Here is an 18,414-nt window from a genome sequence, read left to right as displayed (position 1 = left end):
GAAGAGAAATGCAGATGACCGGCGAAAACGGCGCCAAGAATAGGACTTATAAAGGACTATGTGACAGAACAGAAGATAGCACCTCTGATGAAGGCTTTGTGCCGAAACGCGTAAGGTGGACCCGGAGGACGTTTTTGGGACATTTACTGCAAGTTTTATGGGACTTTCCGTTTTAATTATTTTGTCTATTTTGTTTGTAATTTATATTAAATTTGGTGTGCAATCTACAACCTGCGTTCCTGTGTGTTGCACTTACCTTGGGAAGACACCCTCTACAATTCGTCCCTGTTCCAGTCTCTGGGAGATTTCTTCTGTTCAAGGCGTGTAGCTTGGGCCAGCTTCTAATTGGCCCCCTGTTTGTGAGTGCAATTTGCCTCCTTTGTTCTAAGTTTATTTTAATCTGACGTTATTACCCTATGTTGTGTTTTCTCTCCCTTTTAGTGTATCATACAAGTGGGTAATATTATCTGATTTTTTATCTGTCTTTCAATTTGAGTGCTCTCACCACCATTCTCTATTTTACTAATCGTGTTCTTTCTAGTGGTTTATTGTGGCCCACTAGGGTGATTGTAGCACCAGAGTGCAGATTATTTTTTCACCGTATACTTTTATATTTATGGGGTGATAAATGTTAAAATTAATATTTTCATAAAAATTATCAAAAATTTATTTGATTTTTATTATATCAAAAAATTATATATTGTCACTGTTCCCCTTGATTGATTTAAAGCAAATAGTTACCTACTATTTTAACTCTTATAGACTCTGGAGTACGTTTTATTAGATAATTTGTTTTTCACACATTAGTCACAAACGATTATAAAAATATTTTTTATTTTGACAATTAATAATAATAATAATAATAATGTGTAACATGCATGACAATAATCAGTGAATATTTAGGTATAACATCAGTATACAATATGACAGCAGTTATGATACAATTAAAGATAGCTCAAAAGCAACAGTTATATCCACATAATGCAATTTTCAGCAAGATTTACTACAGAAAACTTCAGCTTTGCTAGACATTTCTTAACACAGAACACAGCATCTCAGCAGCTTCAGGTCATTAACTTTTGCTGTCAGTTTGAGTCACAGAATTAACTTACTCACTGCTGGCTACAATTCTCACAGGAAAAAACACCTTTAATTAACAGATACAATATTTCTCACACCAATAAGTTAATTTAACTATTCCTTATCCATCCAGTAAGTGAAAAGAATAATGCAACCAAATGTTTACACTGCAGATGATTAACTTTCCTGATTAAACATTAACTATCCCGTAAATTCAGAAAAGTCCATAGCTTGATATGCTATACTTGGCAAATTACAAGTAACTATATTGTTAATTTATTCCAGCTGCAGGAATGGAATGTGGAACCATATATTTCCTCAGCTAATTAAGATTTCAAGGTTAGAAATCTGATCAGCCTTATCCAGCCTTATTTCTGCTCTCAGTAAAAATGTTATTAATTTAAATTAAAATAGATTAAATGAAACCAGCATATTTATCAGCTTTCTAGGTAGAAATTCTTTGGGCTTAGGGATATATTCTATGAATGGTGATTGCAAGTATGAGTATGTTTAACCCATTAAGGACACATGACATGTGTGACATGTCATGATTCCCTTTTATTCCAGAAGTTTGGTCCTTAAGGGGTTAAATGGAGATTGTAAAGATAGGATAGCTCTGATTATTAAAGGATTCCAGATTTAGTTGGAAGAAATACAGACAGCTAGATGTGTCTAGCTGTTGATTAATAATCAAATACCCCTTGTCTCCGGCTATCCTTAATTTTTAAGGAATAGCTTCTCTTAACTTTCTTTACAACACTAATTTAAAGTGACCAATGGAGCCAGATGGGTGTGTCTTCTTCTATTGATTGCCTTATAGACTTTGGTCAATAGATGGCATTGTAACACCACAAGAAATTCTCATCAGGAGGTCCAACTACCATTTTGTATAAAGGGTTAATTAAATTTCATGATGGGTGCGTGTTCAGCAGCTCTGCCTCACACTCACAGCTACCAGCAGCAGCTCCTCTCTGTCTCTCCGCGCGGCCTCCACAGCTCTGCTGCCGTCCCCACCGAGGAAACCCCATCCTATCGTATGTCAGCTATCCAGAACCTCCAACACTTCGACCCCTTTGCTGATGCAAGTAAGGGTGATGACTGGCTCCCAGCTGGGACAGAGGATTCCATCCATATAAGGATTCAGCAAAGGAACGGCAGGAAGACCCTTACAACTGTCGAAGGGATATCTGATGACTACGACAAGAAAAAACTAGTTAAAGCTTTCAAAAAGAAATTTGCTTGCAATGGTACTGTGGTTGAGCATCCAGAATACGGAGAGGTGATCCAGCTTCAGGGAGACTAACGCAAGAATGCTTGTCAATTCCTTGTGGAGGTTGGACTTGCTAAGGACGACCAGCTGAAGGTCCATGGGTTTTAAGCAGCAAAACATGTCTGCAAATAAAGTTAAAGAACCTCCTCTGGCAATGCATAGAAAACAAGCTCCTCCCTTGTCACAAGTTTAAAACTTGACTTGTGAAATGCTGCCCCTTTAAGGACTGTAATAAACTTTGTTAACTCTCTATACTGTCTCGGGGGACAAGTCCATGTTTTAACAAAGGTTTTTTTCTTTTCTTTTTCTAGCATGAATATGTCTAGATGTCAGTCTGTATGTGTAGTTACAGGTCCCATGGTGCTATGGCCTAGGTGGGCCAGGGTTTATAACTATACAAAATGTAACTTGTACATGCATCATAGTGGTGAGGTAAGGTGACCTCTAACCAAGCCTAAAGATGGGACAAATCTTTGCTGTGTTGTGGGTCACACTATGCGTTGACAGTGGATGTTAAGCCTGTCAGCCTATTTGTCAGAGCATCAGAAGATGCATCGAAGGACCGTTTGTGGGTAAACTTATGACAAGGGAAACAATTTATTTTGGACTAATGTAGAAGCAAAGCTGACATACTTTTGTATACTGGCTAGAAACATGCTTTTGAGTTTCCATTTTAAAGCTGTACGTGTATTTAACATTTTATTTAAATAAAACTTTTCAATGAAAAAAAAATAAAAAGTTTCATGATGCATTTGATGTCATAGTTGTCTCTCTCTTTACGACCCATTTGCCAAATATCTGACAAGCTTTATTGTGATATGTACATGTCTTTTGCACACATTCAGCTAATATTAGTTTAATAATAATGCATTTTCTTCACTGGGACTCTATCCATGAATATTCAATATTATTAACATAGGTACTGTTTATATATGATTAAACATAATTATAGTTGGTCTATATGGATATATATATCTAATATATATATATTATGTGTATGTGCTTGCTTACATAATGCTGCTCCAACCTACCTATCCTCCTTACACAAGTATGTCCCGTCAAGGCCCCTACGCTCTGCCAAAGACTTATGTATATCCTCTGTCCGTACTCCCACATCTAACGCTCGCCTCCAAGACTTTTCCAGGGCTGCACCTCTTCTGTGGAACTCCCTTCACTTCTCTGTAAGAATTTCACCCAGTCTCCACTCTTTCAAAAAACCATTGAAAACTCACTTCTTTAAGAAAGCATATCAATTGAAGATTATGCTAGCGCTAGTGTACGTATAATCTTAATTTTAATAATGACAGGAGGCGAGTATTTTGCTTTACTCTCTTTACTAAAACTCCACAGCAGTAAAGAAAGTGAAAAAACGTTTTAACCAATCAAAATGCAAATAGGGAGTATATTATCCCAGTCAACAGACTCCTCCCCCTCTTTCGGAAGCGAACATCGGAACAGGGAAGAAAGTAGTGATAAAGTCTGTAACGAACATCAGTAATGGAATCCAACGGGAATGATGAACTTCTTGGGTTGAGTAGGAAAACAGGCACCAACCGGAGAACGTCCGATGCTTGGTCTTTATATGATGAACAATAATGTTATGGTCATGCCGTAGATGTTCCAAATTCTTTCACACTTAAACTGAAAAGAGAATATGAGAAAGGTTAGGCACCGGTCTTGAAACTGTTTGTAGTCATGACAGTGATCCCTCGGATTACATTGCAATAATTTAATTTGTATATTCAGTGTATAGACTACTAGTAGTTAAATTGGCTAATGACAACAGTGAATACCTTATGTCAACATATGATTCAAGGAGTTATGAAGAAACAGAAGAATGAAGAAATGTAGATAAGTATGATTAGAGTATGAATAGAGTGGTTCCCCTCCTCCCCGGGTGGGAAGGGTGGGAAAATACTCGCCTCCTGTCATTATTAAAATTAAGATTATAAGTACACTAGCGCTAGCATAATCTTCAATTTTATCACATGACAGGAGGCTTCATATTTTGCATTTTTAACGCTGTAGAATCAGAGACATGGCAGCACCGGAATTCGGACGAAAATAGAAGGTGCGGAATGTAGATTCCCTAGACCAATCTGCGGAGCGTAGGATATCCGTTAAGGAAGCACCCACCATGAAGGCTGAGGATGCTGCTGTTCCGCGTACTGAGTGGGCTCCGAATGTAGTGTCCACACCGGCTAGCGATAGTAACCAGCGAACCCATCTTGCCAGGGTGGTGGAAGTGATGGGGACATGTGGTCTGACGTATGATACTAGGAGTTGACCTGATGGTGTAGACCGGAGAGGTAGGGTGGTTTCCACGTACTGTTGTAGTGTGGAGACGACGCAGAGTTGTGGTTCTGTGGGGAAGAAAGGATAAAACACAGATGTGGAGTCCGTCTTAGTGCGGCGAGATATCCGGAATGTAACTCCTTCTGGAGAGATTGAGAAAGCGTCTATGTCCAGTGCTCGAATGTCTGACACTCTGCGGAAGGAGACCAGGCAGAGCAAGACTGTGAGTTTTGCTGATAATTGACGGAGGGAGAGTCTGTCGTTAGTTGGCCAGTCTCTCAGGAATCAGAGGATTACGTCGACGTCCCAGAATTGAGAATATTTGGGCCCTGGGGGACGTTGTAATCGAATGCCTCTCAGGAGTCGGCATACAAGTGGTTCTTTACCAACCGGAATCCCTTGTATGGGGACATGGGCCGCTGAAATAGCTGAGCGATTACATTAAGTGATCTGTAAGACCGACCTAATGAGAAAAGGTGGGATAGGAAGTTCAAAATGGCTGAAACAGGGGCCGTAAATGGATCGAAGTTCCGTTCCAGACACCAAGTGGACCAGGAATTCCAAGCGGATAGATAGCATCTTCTGGTTCCGGGGGCCCATGAGTCCCATAGCAGTTCTTTAGCAGCCTGCGATAGTTCGCCGACTTGCCAGGAGCCCCTGAAAGCGTCCAAGCCACCAGATGGAGATGGTTGTCTAGGATTAGTGGATGAGGGTTGCCTTTTGGATCTGTTAGAATGTATTAATGATGAGGTAGTAGAAGGGGATCGTGGCATGATAGAGCTAGGAGATCTGGGAACCATGGTTGTCCCCTCCATAGTGGAGTGATGAGTACTAGTGAGGTTTGCTGATTCTTCAGATAGTGTATGGTCCTCGCTATCATGGCGAAGGGAGGGAAGGCGTAGGCTCCTGTGATCGGCCAAGGTTGTAGGAATGCATCCACTGCTGCGCTCTCCGGGTCCGGGAGCCAACTGAAGTATAATTTTGTTTGTCTGTTGTTGCGGGACGCAAACAGGTCCAGGTGGAGTGGACCTAGGCGTTCCGCAATGCAGTTGAAGATTTGTGGATCCAGTTTCCAGTCGCTGGTGTCCCGCCAGTGGCGTGAGAACCAATCCGCTGTGAGGTTTGTCTCTCCTGGGAGGTATTCCACCGTGAGGGAGATGTTGCGGGGTAGGCAGAAGTCGAAAATTTCTTTCGTTATTTCTGACAGGAGACGTGAGCGGGCTCCGCCTAGGCGGTTGATGTAACGGACTGCGGAGATGTTGTCCATCCGGAGTAGGATGCAGCAGTCCGACTTGTCCTTTGCTAGGCTTCGGATCGCAAAAAACCCGGCTAGGAGTTCTAGGCAGTTTATATGTAAGTTGAGGTCTTGGGATGAGGTCTTGCTCGTCGCTCCCCATCCCCAGAGGCTGGCGTCTGATTCTAATATCATGTCGGGAGCTTTCCCGAAGATGGCTCGGCCGTTCCATGCCTCCATGCTGTCCAGCCACCATCTGAGTTCGTCTCTGACTTCCTCTGTCATCGGGACCGGCTGATCGTATGAGGGGTTTTCCCTGAGAAAGGAAGCTTTGAGGCGTTGCATTGCCCTGTAGTGAAGTGGACCTGGAAATATAGCTTGAATGGAAGCAGAGAGAAGCCCTACGATGCGTGCGAGGGTGCGGAGTGGAATGGTGTGGGAGCGGATGGCCCTGCGTAATTCCTTGCGAATGGCTGAGATTTTTGCTGTCGGTAGCCGTAGCGTGCTGGAGGTGGAATCTATCTCGAATCCCAAAAATGGAACTGTTTGTGATGGGGAGATAGCTGATTTTTGAAAGTTCACTGTGAAGCCCAGGGATGATAGGAGATCCGTGGTGTAGCGTGTGTGTTGGATCAGTCTGAGTCTGTCTGAGCAGAACAGAAGGAGGTCGTCCAGGTATATAATGCAACAAATGCCTTGAGCTCGAAGATGTGCGACCACGGGTTTCAGCAGTTTGGTGAAACACCATGGGGCCGAACTGAGGCCGAAGGGGAGGCACGTGAATTGCCAGGGACGGCCTTGCCAGTGGAAACGAAGGTATTGTCTGCAGGATTGATGGACGGGTACTGATAGATACGCGTCGTTGAGGTCCAGTCTCGTGAACCAATCCTTGTCTTGTAGGAGGTCTCTTAAAAGATGTATGCCTTCCATCTTGAAATGGTTGTAAGTGACGTATTGGTTGAGTTGTCGTAGGTTTATGACTGGTCGTAGATCGCCCGTTTTCTTCTTGACTAAGAAGATGTTGCTGAAGAAACCTCGAGGTTCGGGTGCGGGTTCTATCGCGCCTTTTGAGTATAGGGTTTGTAGTTCGTCGTTGATGAGAGATGTGTCTGTTCTTGAGCAGTTGATGGGGCGTGGTAGTTCCGTCTGTCGGGGTTGGTCTACGAAGTCTATGACGTAGCCTCGTACTGTCTGTAGGATCCATGCGTCCATGGAGATGGAGGTCCATTCCTGGAAGAAAAGAGATATGCGACCTGCTGTATGCATTGGAAGGGAAACATGAGTGAACTGGTTGCTTACCTGAGGAGAAACGTGCTCTGCCTCGAGTGCGTGGTCTGCGACCTCTGTCTGCGCCTCGTGTGTAGGAAGATGGTCGGTATCCCATCTCTGGGTAAAAAGGCTGTGGTCTTGTAACTCTGGGGCCTGAGGGCCAGAAGCGGCTGGCAGCACGGCCCCTTTGGCAGCCAGCCCGTCCAAAAACACCCCTAGAGGGGTTTTGTCTAAAGACTCTTCTCATTGATGACTGAGCCTTGTTCAGGGATGTGTAGACGTTAACATGTCTGCTTAATTCTTTAAGAAATGGTTCTCCGAAAAGCTTGCCCTGTGCCATAGGACCTAATTCCTTGGTGCCCAACTCCACCAATTTCCCGTCAATGCGGAGAAGTGCTGCTTTGCGTCGCTCAGATGATAAGGCAACATTGGCATTACCCACAAAACAAAAGCACCTTTGAGCCCATTCCCGCACGTCATGCGCCCATTCGCGCACCATAGTAGGGTCAAATTGATCGGCTTTGGCTAGGGCATCGTCAGCCAAGTACATAATTCTGGATAGTGGTCCCACCTAGTCCAGAAGTTTATCTTGTACCCCTCTAAACCCTTTTTCCACACCTTTTCGTGGGTCACGGCCACCTCGTGACATAAAAGTTGTCATCACTTGGTCGAATTCTGGCGTGTCCGCAACGTGGTCGGGTAGAAAGGGCCGTGGGCATTCTGACCTCAAACGGTTGCGGACCATTTTGTCCATGGACTTACGTAGCCAAAGGTGCATAAACCTCGCTAGGTGGTCAGGTGGTGTCCAATCGCTTGAGCGAGGGTGTCTAATTTTTCTTGGGTCAAAAAGTTTTTGTCCCAGTGGGTCAAGGATGGTGTCTTCATACTCTTGCGGGGTTTCCGCGTTATCTTGGTCTTGGGATTCTCCCATGAATGTGTGTTGCGGAAAAAATGATTGGGATCCGGAGTCTGAGCCCCAAACATCTTCATTGGAGTCTGAGTCATCCGCTTGCCACTCATCTAAAATGGCCATGGGTTTAGTTTGGGACTCTTCTTCATCCGAAGAGTAGTTGTGTTGAGGATTCGTGATGGTGGCAGAAATGGGTTTAGAGCGTTTAGCGGGGTTTTTGCCTTTATATGGGTGGCCCTTTTCGCCTTTCCACTGGTGTTTGCCCGTGAGAGTTTCGGGGCTTTTGTGAGATTCTGGTGCTTTAGAATCGGAGTCATGGCGGGATGGGCAGGCTTTAGATGGTTTCCTCTTGTCGGAACCAGAGGCCATCATCTTGGAGAGGACTTTCTCCATTGAGGCAGAAACGGCCTTGTTCACCATATTTTGGAGATCTGTGGTTTGAGAGGTCTCCATGGTGTCTGGGTATATGATTGGCACAGGGCGTGGTAGAGGTCAGTCTGCTGTATTTCAGTCGATATAGACTGTATTAATATCGCTATGCAAGACCCCAGTAGGGTGCAATAACGTGTAAAAAAATTTTTATAGAGTACAATCAGAACCCCAGCAGGGTTATTAGATATATAATAATACCCAGCGGGTATAGTAGGTGTATAATAATAAAACCGAGTACCCCAGCAGGGTCTAGACGGTATAGTAACTGGTCAAATGTAACCCAGATAACCCCAGCAGGGTTGTAATAAAATGATACCCCAGCAGGGTATGAGTAGTGGTATGTTGGATATTATGCCCCAGCAGGGTAGTAATCCAATTTATATAATCACCCCAGCAGGGTGTATAATGCCAAATAGGCTGGAACAGGTTCTGTGTAACCACTTGGCCCCAACAGGGCAAATAGACCACTTGTTGGGATTTTTTAAATGTGTTCTGGGCCTCACCCAGTATGACAGAGGTGGCCACAAAGCGACCTCCTTAGCAGCACAATATAGGGCAGCACCCCAGTCAGGCACAGGTTAATACCTGATGTGCTTGTGTGACTGACCTCTTGTAGCAGACTGTAGGTAAACTTGCAGTGTCCGTCGAACTTGCCGTTCTGTGGTTTCGCGGCAATTTGCGGCGGTCCTAAGATGGCGGCCGTAATCTCGCGAGCCGCGGGATTAAAGATGGCCGCCGCGAGAAGAAAGCTGCGGCTGAAATAGGGCCGCCGAAATCGCGGCGGAAAAGAGCCGCCGAGCGGCGGTAAGGTGGGGAAAAGGAAAAAAGATGCAGGGAAATAACCAAGCAGCAAAGAAAGAGATAAACTACCACTAGGGTGAAGTAACCCTGGTGGTACCAGACACAGGATAGATAGTAGGATAAAAACAGTTAGAGATTACAGAAAAATAGCAATATTATATAGATAATGGAAAGGGTAGATAATAATAATAATAGATATATATATGTGGAAATATAGTAAATAAAACATTCACATGAGGTAAAAATAGGGAAGAGCCAAAAACTCTGACCTGTCTGTGATGGAGCAGTAAAGAAAGAGGAGCCTATTGACTGGGATAATATACTCCCTATTTGCATTTTGATTGGTTAAAAGTTTTTTCACTTTCTTTACTGCTGTGGAGTTTTAGTAAAGAGAGTAAAGCAAAATATGAAGCCTCCTGTCATGTGATAAAATTAAACTGTTAGCAGGTTTTTATCCCCCACTCCCCATGACTTCTCTCCTGCAACTGTCAAAAATTACCTACTAAGCCCTCAGTGAATATTTTTCTAACAACCTACTTTGTACCCCTACTTCTACCCTTTGTGTCACTATCCTCCACTCCCTCTAGAATGTAAGCAGGGCCCTCCACCTCTCTGTACCTGTACGTCCAGTTGTCTGGTTACAGTGACATGCCTGTTAGTCCAACCATTGTACAGCGCTACGGATTCTGATGGCGCTATATAAAATAATAATAATGTGTCTGGGCTGTTTCAACCTCCCTAGTTGCAGACACAAGTGCTTGTAGAAGCAAGCTTATCTCTGGCCAACGTTTACGTTAGCTATATTCCTTTGGTCATTCAATAGAGTTAGAGAGAAATGAAAATGTCTGAGCTTTGCATTTTGTTACAAAATGGAGTTACATCTTTCTATCTTACCACAAAATGTCTGCCAGTGAAAATATTCTGACAGCATATTGGAACGCACTTCTGTTTTCTTCACTGACCAGGGAACGAGAAACAGCTGTGAGGGTAGATAGGAGATCATAACGAGAGAACAGGTGATTCAGGAAAAAGATTGGACCATTTGGACTCTGGAAGAACGATAATGCCCACCGCACCATCAATGAACTTGGGGACTAGCCCTATTTAAAGGGACTTTTAGTCTATTTTAAGCACATTTTTATTTTGGCTTTATTTGTTATCATACAAATCTGCTTTAATAATACCTACTATCCAGAGTCCTGGTTTGCAGTGGTGTACACAGATCCAGGAATGGAACAACAGCCTCCCCATCTCATTCAGGGGATGCACTCTTGGAGCGCAATTTATACCCTATTCCTGTGAGTGCATTCAACCAAAGCGCAAATATTCTCATTAACTGTATTACACTATGTTTTGTATAAAGATACGAGTGAGCGTGTCAGGTGGTAGACACTCAGCAACCGGTGACTTAGTTTAAGCATAAGGTGACCTTATAATTTCAGGATTTATTTTTAACTCACCCCAATTTTAACTAGGAGAGAGAAAGAGACAGGGAGATGCTTACATCATAAGCTGGTACTTGGAGTGACCCTTTAATAGTACAGAAACCTATTACATGCTGCATTTTCTTTGTGTGAACACTGATTTTTTTTTCACACCTTGAGAGAGTACCAGCTTTTTAAAGTTTATCACCTACATTTCTCTACAGGGTTTACTGCTAAATGAGGAAAATAATGAAATAAAGAGGGTTTGCTATTCCACTGCAGTCACCTTTTCTCCCTGTCAAACTGGTTGCAGGAGGATATTTGTCCTCATTACTGTGTGTTTCCGTATAATAGATATGTGCAACCATGAGATCAGAGTACGAGAAAAGAAACAAATGAAGCGCGCCTAGTTTTTTCCAATGGGGTTTCGTGTATAAAAATGAAAATGTGCTCATTCTGTGCCCATTTCTGTTCACATGTAGAAAAAAGAGAGGGAAATAGATGGAGTGAATTTGTTGACTCAGTAGGAAGCATGGGAGTTGCAAGATAAATGAGCTGACTTTGGGAACTGTTCCTCTCCCGCAAGGTGTGCCTTCGCACTCCTGTGGTGTCAGTATTGGAGCTTTAATATGGCATCCCAGAGAAAGTCATTTATTTAAATTTTAAGAGATTAAAATTTATTCACAATTTGTATCACAGCCAGGTCAATAATCAATATAGTCAGACATATTTAGGTAGGAACGCTGCCATAATAATACATAGCACAGGGAAAAACATTTAATTTGACAAAATATAAAAAAATAATAATTTTGTTTTAAACAAATATATCAACTGTATGTGCTACTTCCTGATTTATTGTAAAATATACAATTTCATCATTTGGGGATTTTCTATTTTGGGTACATTTTGCAAGTTGGTTCTCAGCTCACACAAATATAAAGAGTATATGAATGTCATGAAACAGGACATGTAAATACTGTGATACGACATAACAGATAGTATTTAATTGATGTAAAAGATCCCCAGTAAAATTAACCTCAACCAAGGATGTTAGTAAAGTTTGTCAATGCTTATCACACCATCCCACAGAAAATATTATAAATATGTGAATACAACGCACAATGCATAACTCATTAAACTGTTACTAAGAGGAAGTTACATACATAGGAGGAAATGAGAATTTCTGATGGGTTTCAGCATATTTCAGCTCTTTAAAGGCCTGAGGTTGATGCTGCCTGTTAATGGGTAAGCCTACCCTTGGACATTTTTCAGTTTGCACATGTCTGCTTCATGTATATGAAGAAACACAGGATTATACTGTATGGGCTCACTAGGTTGTGCAAATAGTACGGGTGCCACCTGGGTCAGGAATACTGGCTGGTTGTTGAGTGTGGAACACAATAAGCAGGATGGAGCCAAGTGGCTGGCTGCTCAACTCCACCTTCTCTGGCTGCCTATTATCTGGTAATGGGAGATAGATAGTGGGAGGTTGATGGGAATATATAGAGATGGGGTGGTAGTGATATCTGGGAGGAGAGAAATAATCAAGAAAAGTATAGAAGAGAGAAAAGAAAGGGATACACAACAAGAAGGGAGAGACATGAGACAAGAGAATAGGTTAGGAAGATATAAATGGGCGTGGGAGAGAAAATTGGGGGCTATGCAACAATACATACAGTGGGATATGGGAGGGACTTCTAAGGGAGAATAGCAGCTAATTTAAGGGGACATAATGGAAACATAAAGAGACACAAAGGGTTACTATTTGCACCAGTGCCTGGTTTTGACCTCAAAATTCTGAGAGATTTTTTTTAAAATAAAAGGAATAAAATGTTTTTCAGAGTTCTGCAGCTTAACTTGGTATCCTTAGCCATGCTTGCTTTTTACTCCTTGTGTTCGTGGACTGGTTCCTGCCTCTCATACTCAGCCACTGTGAGCAGAATGAGCTAAACTGTTGGGAGACAGAGGCTGCATACAGTAGGAAGACACATGGTAAGTATTACTAGTACATGTATGTACTACTACACTGAACAAAATTATAAATGCAACACTTTGGTTTTTGCCCCCATTTTTCATGAGCTGAACTCAAAGATCTAGGACTTTTTCTATGTACACAAAAGGCCTATTTCTCTCAAATATTGTTCACAAATCTGTCTAAATCTGTGTTAGTGAGCACTTCTCCTTTGCCGAGATAATCCATCCACCTCACAGGTGTGGCATATCAAGATGCTGATTACACAGCATGATTATTGCAAAGGTGTGCCTTAGGCTGGCCACAATAAATCTCATTTTCCTCTTCTTCATTTGACACAGTCTTCTTTTTCTTCTGACACTGTCTTCTATCCTCCTTGTCTCTTTTGCTCCTTTACCTTTCTGCTTATTCTGCGCCCTTCTGCTCCTTTCTCTTTCTGATCCCTTTCTGCTCCTTGCAGAACCTTTCTGCTCCTTCTCCTACTTTACCTTTGTGCTCCTTCTGATTCTTTCTGCTGCTTTACCTTTGTGCTCCTTCTGTTCCTTTCTGCTCTTTGCAGACCCTTCCTTCAGCTTGCTGCCCCTTGCAGACCCTTCCTGCTCCTTGCTGACCCTTCTCCTACTTTACGTTTGTGCTCCTTCTGCCCCTTCCAGCTCATTGCTGATCCTTACTGCTCCTTGATGTCCCTTCCTGCTCATTTTTGTTCCTTCTCCTACTCTACCTTTGTGCTCCTTCTGTCCTTTTCTGCTCCTTGCTGCCCTTTCCAGCTTCTTGCTGACCCTTTCTGCTCCTTCCACTTTGCCTTTGTGGTGCTTTAACTTCCAGCTCCTTGCTGCTTCTTGCTGACCCTTTCTGCTCATTGCTGACCCTTCCTGCTCCTTGCAGCCCCTTCCTGCTCATTTCTGTTCCTTTGTGCTCCTTCTTCTACTTTACCTTTTGTGCTCATTGCTGTCCCTTCAAGCTCCTTGCTGCCCCTTTCTGCTCCTTGATGTCCCTTCCTGCTCATTTCTGTTCCTTCTCCTTTCTGCTCCTTGCTGACCCTTCCTGTAGGCTGTCTCCTTCATCCTTCACTTCCCTGGTCTCACAGTATCTCCCCTCCTAATTCCTCCCTCAATTCCATGATTTATAGGCAGTCTCTCCCCTCCTCCCCCTCCCTCACTTCCCTGATCTGTAGGCTGCCCCTCATGCCTCACTTCCATGATCTATAGGCTGCCCCCCCCACCCTATGCTGACTTCCCTGATCTATAGGCTATCTATTCCCATCCTCCCCCATGTCTCACTTCCCTAATCTATAAACTGCCCCCCCTCCACCCCTCATGCCTCACTTACCTGTTCTTTAGGTTGTCTCTGGCTGCATGTGCTCCTCCTCTGCAGATTCAGTCAGTAGAGAGAAGCAGGGATAAGATGTAGCTTCCTATCCCTGTCTCTCTCCATACAGAGCGCCACCTACTGGCCGGAGCCGGTATTGCAATGTATTTTCAATCTCACATGAAAAAAAGCAGAACAAGCTGAGAAATCCGGGGGGGGGGGGGGGGGGAGGGGCAAGTGCTCCCCCCTGCGGTAGCCCATGTGCACAGTGCTATATGTTGACACCCTTTATTACAGACTCTGTATTATGAACTAGTCATTACGTAGTGTTACCAGGTAGGTGCTCTGTGGGAGGGTAGACTATGAGGAGAGACTGTCTCCTGCACAGCATAAATCTAGTTTGGGGTTCTAACGAGTAGTGCAGTTCTTGTATTATGATCCCAATGCAGTTTTTCCTACATCTGGAAATGAATGTTTAAGCCAATTCACACTTTAACGCTTTGTATTTTAACATCTTATATGCTCTGTGTGTTAATCTTGTTTGAATTTTTGCCCTGCTTCAACTGTGCATTTATTTTTTTTGCAATATGTCAGTGGCGAAATATTGCAATTATATTGTGGTAATCATTTGAAACATCTCTGGCAATAAAAGGACATTTGGCATTTTTTTTTATATTGATGTAGGTTGCTGTTGTGAAGATGAATGGAACCATTGGTCTCTGGCAGAGATTCCGTTTGCAGAAGCCGTCTATGTACAGTGTTATGTGTCGTTGATTGCTCCAGATCTGTCATACACTGACTCTGATAGTGCTTAAGTAATGATTCTCATAGACAATCATTGTATTACTATTATTGGCTCCCAGACAGCTTCTAAAACGGAAACTGTGTGTGGTCTCATGTTGAAATGATGGACTAGCAGCAGAACTACTGCTAGTTTCAAGAAACACAAAGGAGGAAAGGTATTTATGTTTAAAACTTTGCAACATTATTTATATACTGAAAAGTAGTGACGAGAAATTACTTTTAAGGCTCACTGGTCATTATAGAGATTGCAGTTTAAAGTTGCACTTAACATTAGTCATGGGGGCTCCTTTGAAAATTAATATTTGCATGCATACAGGGTCACTGACCTATACATGTACTGACTGATTGCACAAACACACACAGGACACCAATATGTACACATACTAATACTGCAAACACACACAGGAACACCTATAAACATTGCACACACACAGGAACAGGAACATACAACATACTGGAATTGTGGTGAGTGGCAGGCTTTTGAGGAGGCATCGTCAGTGGTGTAACCTGTCAATTTGGAAGCTAAGTGGAGAACAGGGAACTAGTTCCTGGTAGCGCACTCCACACTGATGTTGTAGCAATGGCTAGGAAGCTGAAAGATTTACTCAATGCTCTTCTGAGCAAATTACTGTATATACTCGAGTATAAGCCGACCCGAATATAAGCCGAGGCCCCTAATTTTACCCCAAAAAACTGGGAAAACTTATTGACTCGAGTATAAGACTAGGGTGGGAAATGCAGCAGCTGCTGGTAAATTTCTAAATAAAATTAGATCCTTAAAAAATTATATTAATTGAATATTTATTTACAGTGTGTGTATATAATGAATGCAGTGTGTGTGTATGAGAATGCAGTGTGTGTGTATGAGAATGCAGTGTGTGTGTATGAGAATGCAGGGTGTGTATATGAATGCAGTGTGTGTGTATGAGAATGCTGTGTGTATGAGTGCAGTGTGTGTGTATGAGTGCAGTGTGTGTGTATGAGAATGCTGTGTATGAGTGCAGTGTGTGTATGAATGCAGTGTGTGTGTATGAATGCAGTGTGTGTGTATGAATGCTGTGTGTGTGTATGAGAATGCTGTGTGTATGAGTGCAGTGTGTGTGTGTATGAGTGCAGTGTGTGTATGAATGCAGTGTGTGTGTGTATGAGTGCAGTGTGTGTGTATGAATGCAGTATGTGTGTATGAATGCTGTGTGTATGAGTGCAGTGTGTGTGTATGAGAATGCTGTGTGTATGAATGCAGTGTGTGTGTGTATGAATGCAGTGTGTGTGCATGAATGTAGTGTGTGTGTGTATGAGTGCAGTGTGTGTGTATGAATGCAGTGTGTGTGTATGAATGCAGTGTGTGTGTATGAATGCAGTGTGTGTGTATGAATGCTGTGTGTGTGTATGAATGCTGTGTGTATGAGTGCAGTGTGTGTGTGTATGAGAATGCTGTGTGTATGAGTGCTGTGTGTGTGTATGAGTGCTGTGTGTGTGCATGAATGCAGTGTGTATGAATGTAGTGTGTGTGCATGAATGCAGTGTGTGTGCGTGAGTGCAGTGTGTGTGTATGAATGCAGTGTGTGTGTATGAATGCAGTGTGTGTGTATGAGTAAAGTGTGTGTGTATGAATGCAGTGTGTGTATGAGTGCAGTGTGTGTGTATGAGAATGCTGTGTGTATGAGTGCAGTGTGTGTGCATGAATGCAGTGTGTGTGCATGAATGCAGTGTGTGTGCATGTATGAGTGCAGTGTGTGTGTATGAATGCAGTGTGTGTATGTGTGTGTGTGTAATGCAGAGTGTGATGCAGAGCCTGGGTGGGGGTGGGCATTTTTATTTTTTAATTATTATTTTAATTTTTTTTTGTTTCATTACATGTTTTATTATTATTATTATTTTATTTTATTATTATTTTTTATTTAATTATTATTTTTATTTTATTATTTTTATTTTTTTTATTTTTTTTATTATTATTAATATATATAAATTTTTTCGTCCCCCCTCCCTGCTTGCTAGCTGGCCAGGGAGGGGGGCTCTCCTTCCCTGGTGGTCCAGTGGATGGGCACTGTGTAGGAGGGGGCTGTGGGGGCAGCAGAGAGATGTTACCCGCGGCTCTCGCGAGATTTACACTGTGAGCTGACAGAAGAGCTGAACGGACCGGCGGAGGAGGAGAGAGCTGACAGGAGCTGCAGGAAAGGTAAGTAACATCTCTCTGCAGCCCCCACAGCCCCTGTCTGTATTATGGCAATGCAAATTGCCATAATACAGACAATTGACTCGAGTATAAGCCGAGTTGGGGTTTTTCAGCACAAAAAACGTGCTGAAAAACTCGGCTTATACTCGAGTATATACGGTAATTGCTTTAAAGTAATGCTAGCTTTCCTGTATTATCCTAGGAATAAGTGGAAAATGGCCCTGTGATTCAACAGCCTGATATACTGAAGGGACAGACTTATTAACACGGTCTGTGACTTGCAATGATAGAGAGACATGCTGGTTCAGGAAGATGAGCATATTGAGACTAATATGCCATCATTGTCTGCTAGGCGCAGCAGAAGAAACATAGAAACATAGAATGTGACGGCAGATAAGAACCATTCGGCCCATCTAGTCTGCCCAATTTTTTAAATACTTTCAATAGTCCCTGGCCTTATCTTATAGTTAGGATAGTCTTATGCAAATCCCACGCATGCTTAAACTCCTTTATAGTGATGTCCCGAACTGTTCGCTGGCGAATAGTTCCTGGCGAACATCACTTGTTCGCGTTCGCCACGGACGGCGAACACATGCGCTGTTCGGGCTGCCCCTATTCGTCATCATTGAGTAAACTTTGACCCTGCCTGTACCTCACAGTCAGCAGACACATTCCAGCCAATCAGCAGCAGACCCTCCCTCCCAGACCCTCCCACCTCCTGGACAGCATCCATTTTACATTCATTGTGAAGCTGCATTCTTAGTGAGAGTAGGGACAGTGTAGCTGCTGCTGATTTGATAGGGAAATTGATAGCTAGGCTAGTGTATTCAGTGTCCACTACAGTCCTGAAGGACTCATCTGATCTCTGCTGTAAGGACAGCACCCCAAAAAGCCCTTTTTAGGGCTAGAACATCAGTTTGCTTTTTTTTTTCCTGTGTTATGTAATTGCAGTTGCCTGCCTGCCAGCCTGTGTGTCAGGCTCACAGCATATACTGTGCCCACTTGCCCAGTGCCACCACTCACTCACTGGTGTCACAATAGCTTGCATTTAAAAAAAAACTTTTTGGACTGTAATATAATAGCAGTCAGTTTCCTTCACAAGTGTGCGTTTCAGGGCCTGCCAGGGCACAGTGTCACACCAGTGCAACTCATATCTGGTGTAACAGTAGTATACATTTAAAAAAAAATAAAAGCAATTTTGACTGTAATAGATTGAATAGCAGTAAGTTGTCTGCCAGCGTGTGTGTCAGGCTCACAGCGTATACTGTGCCCACTTGCCCAGTGACACCACTCATATCTGGTGTCACAATAGCTTGCATTTAAAAAAACCTAAACTTTTTGGACTGTAATATAATAGCAGTCAGTTTCCTTCACGAGTGTGTGTTTCAGGGCATGCCAGGGCACAGTGTCACACCAGTGCCACTCATATCTGTTGTCAC

The 18,414-nt window shown here is 43.0% G+C and overlaps 1 pseudogene; it reads left to right on the top strand.

The window, feature by feature from the left end:
- The first annotated feature begins 2,028 nt into the window (after positions 1-2,028).
- LOC134608041 (eukaryotic translation initiation factor 1-like) lies at positions 2,029-2,602 on the top strand (annotated as a pseudogene).
- Positions 2,603-18,414: the final 15,812 nt, after the last annotated feature.

The sequence above is a fragment of the Pelobates fuscus genome, chromosome 4 (genome assembly GCF_036172605.1).
Source record: "Pelobates fuscus isolate aPelFus1 chromosome 4, aPelFus1.pri, whole genome shotgun sequence".
NCBI lineage: Eukaryota > Metazoa > Chordata > Amphibia > Anura > Pelobatidae > Pelobates > Pelobates fuscus.
This window is presented reverse-complemented; position numbering and strand designations above follow the sequence as displayed.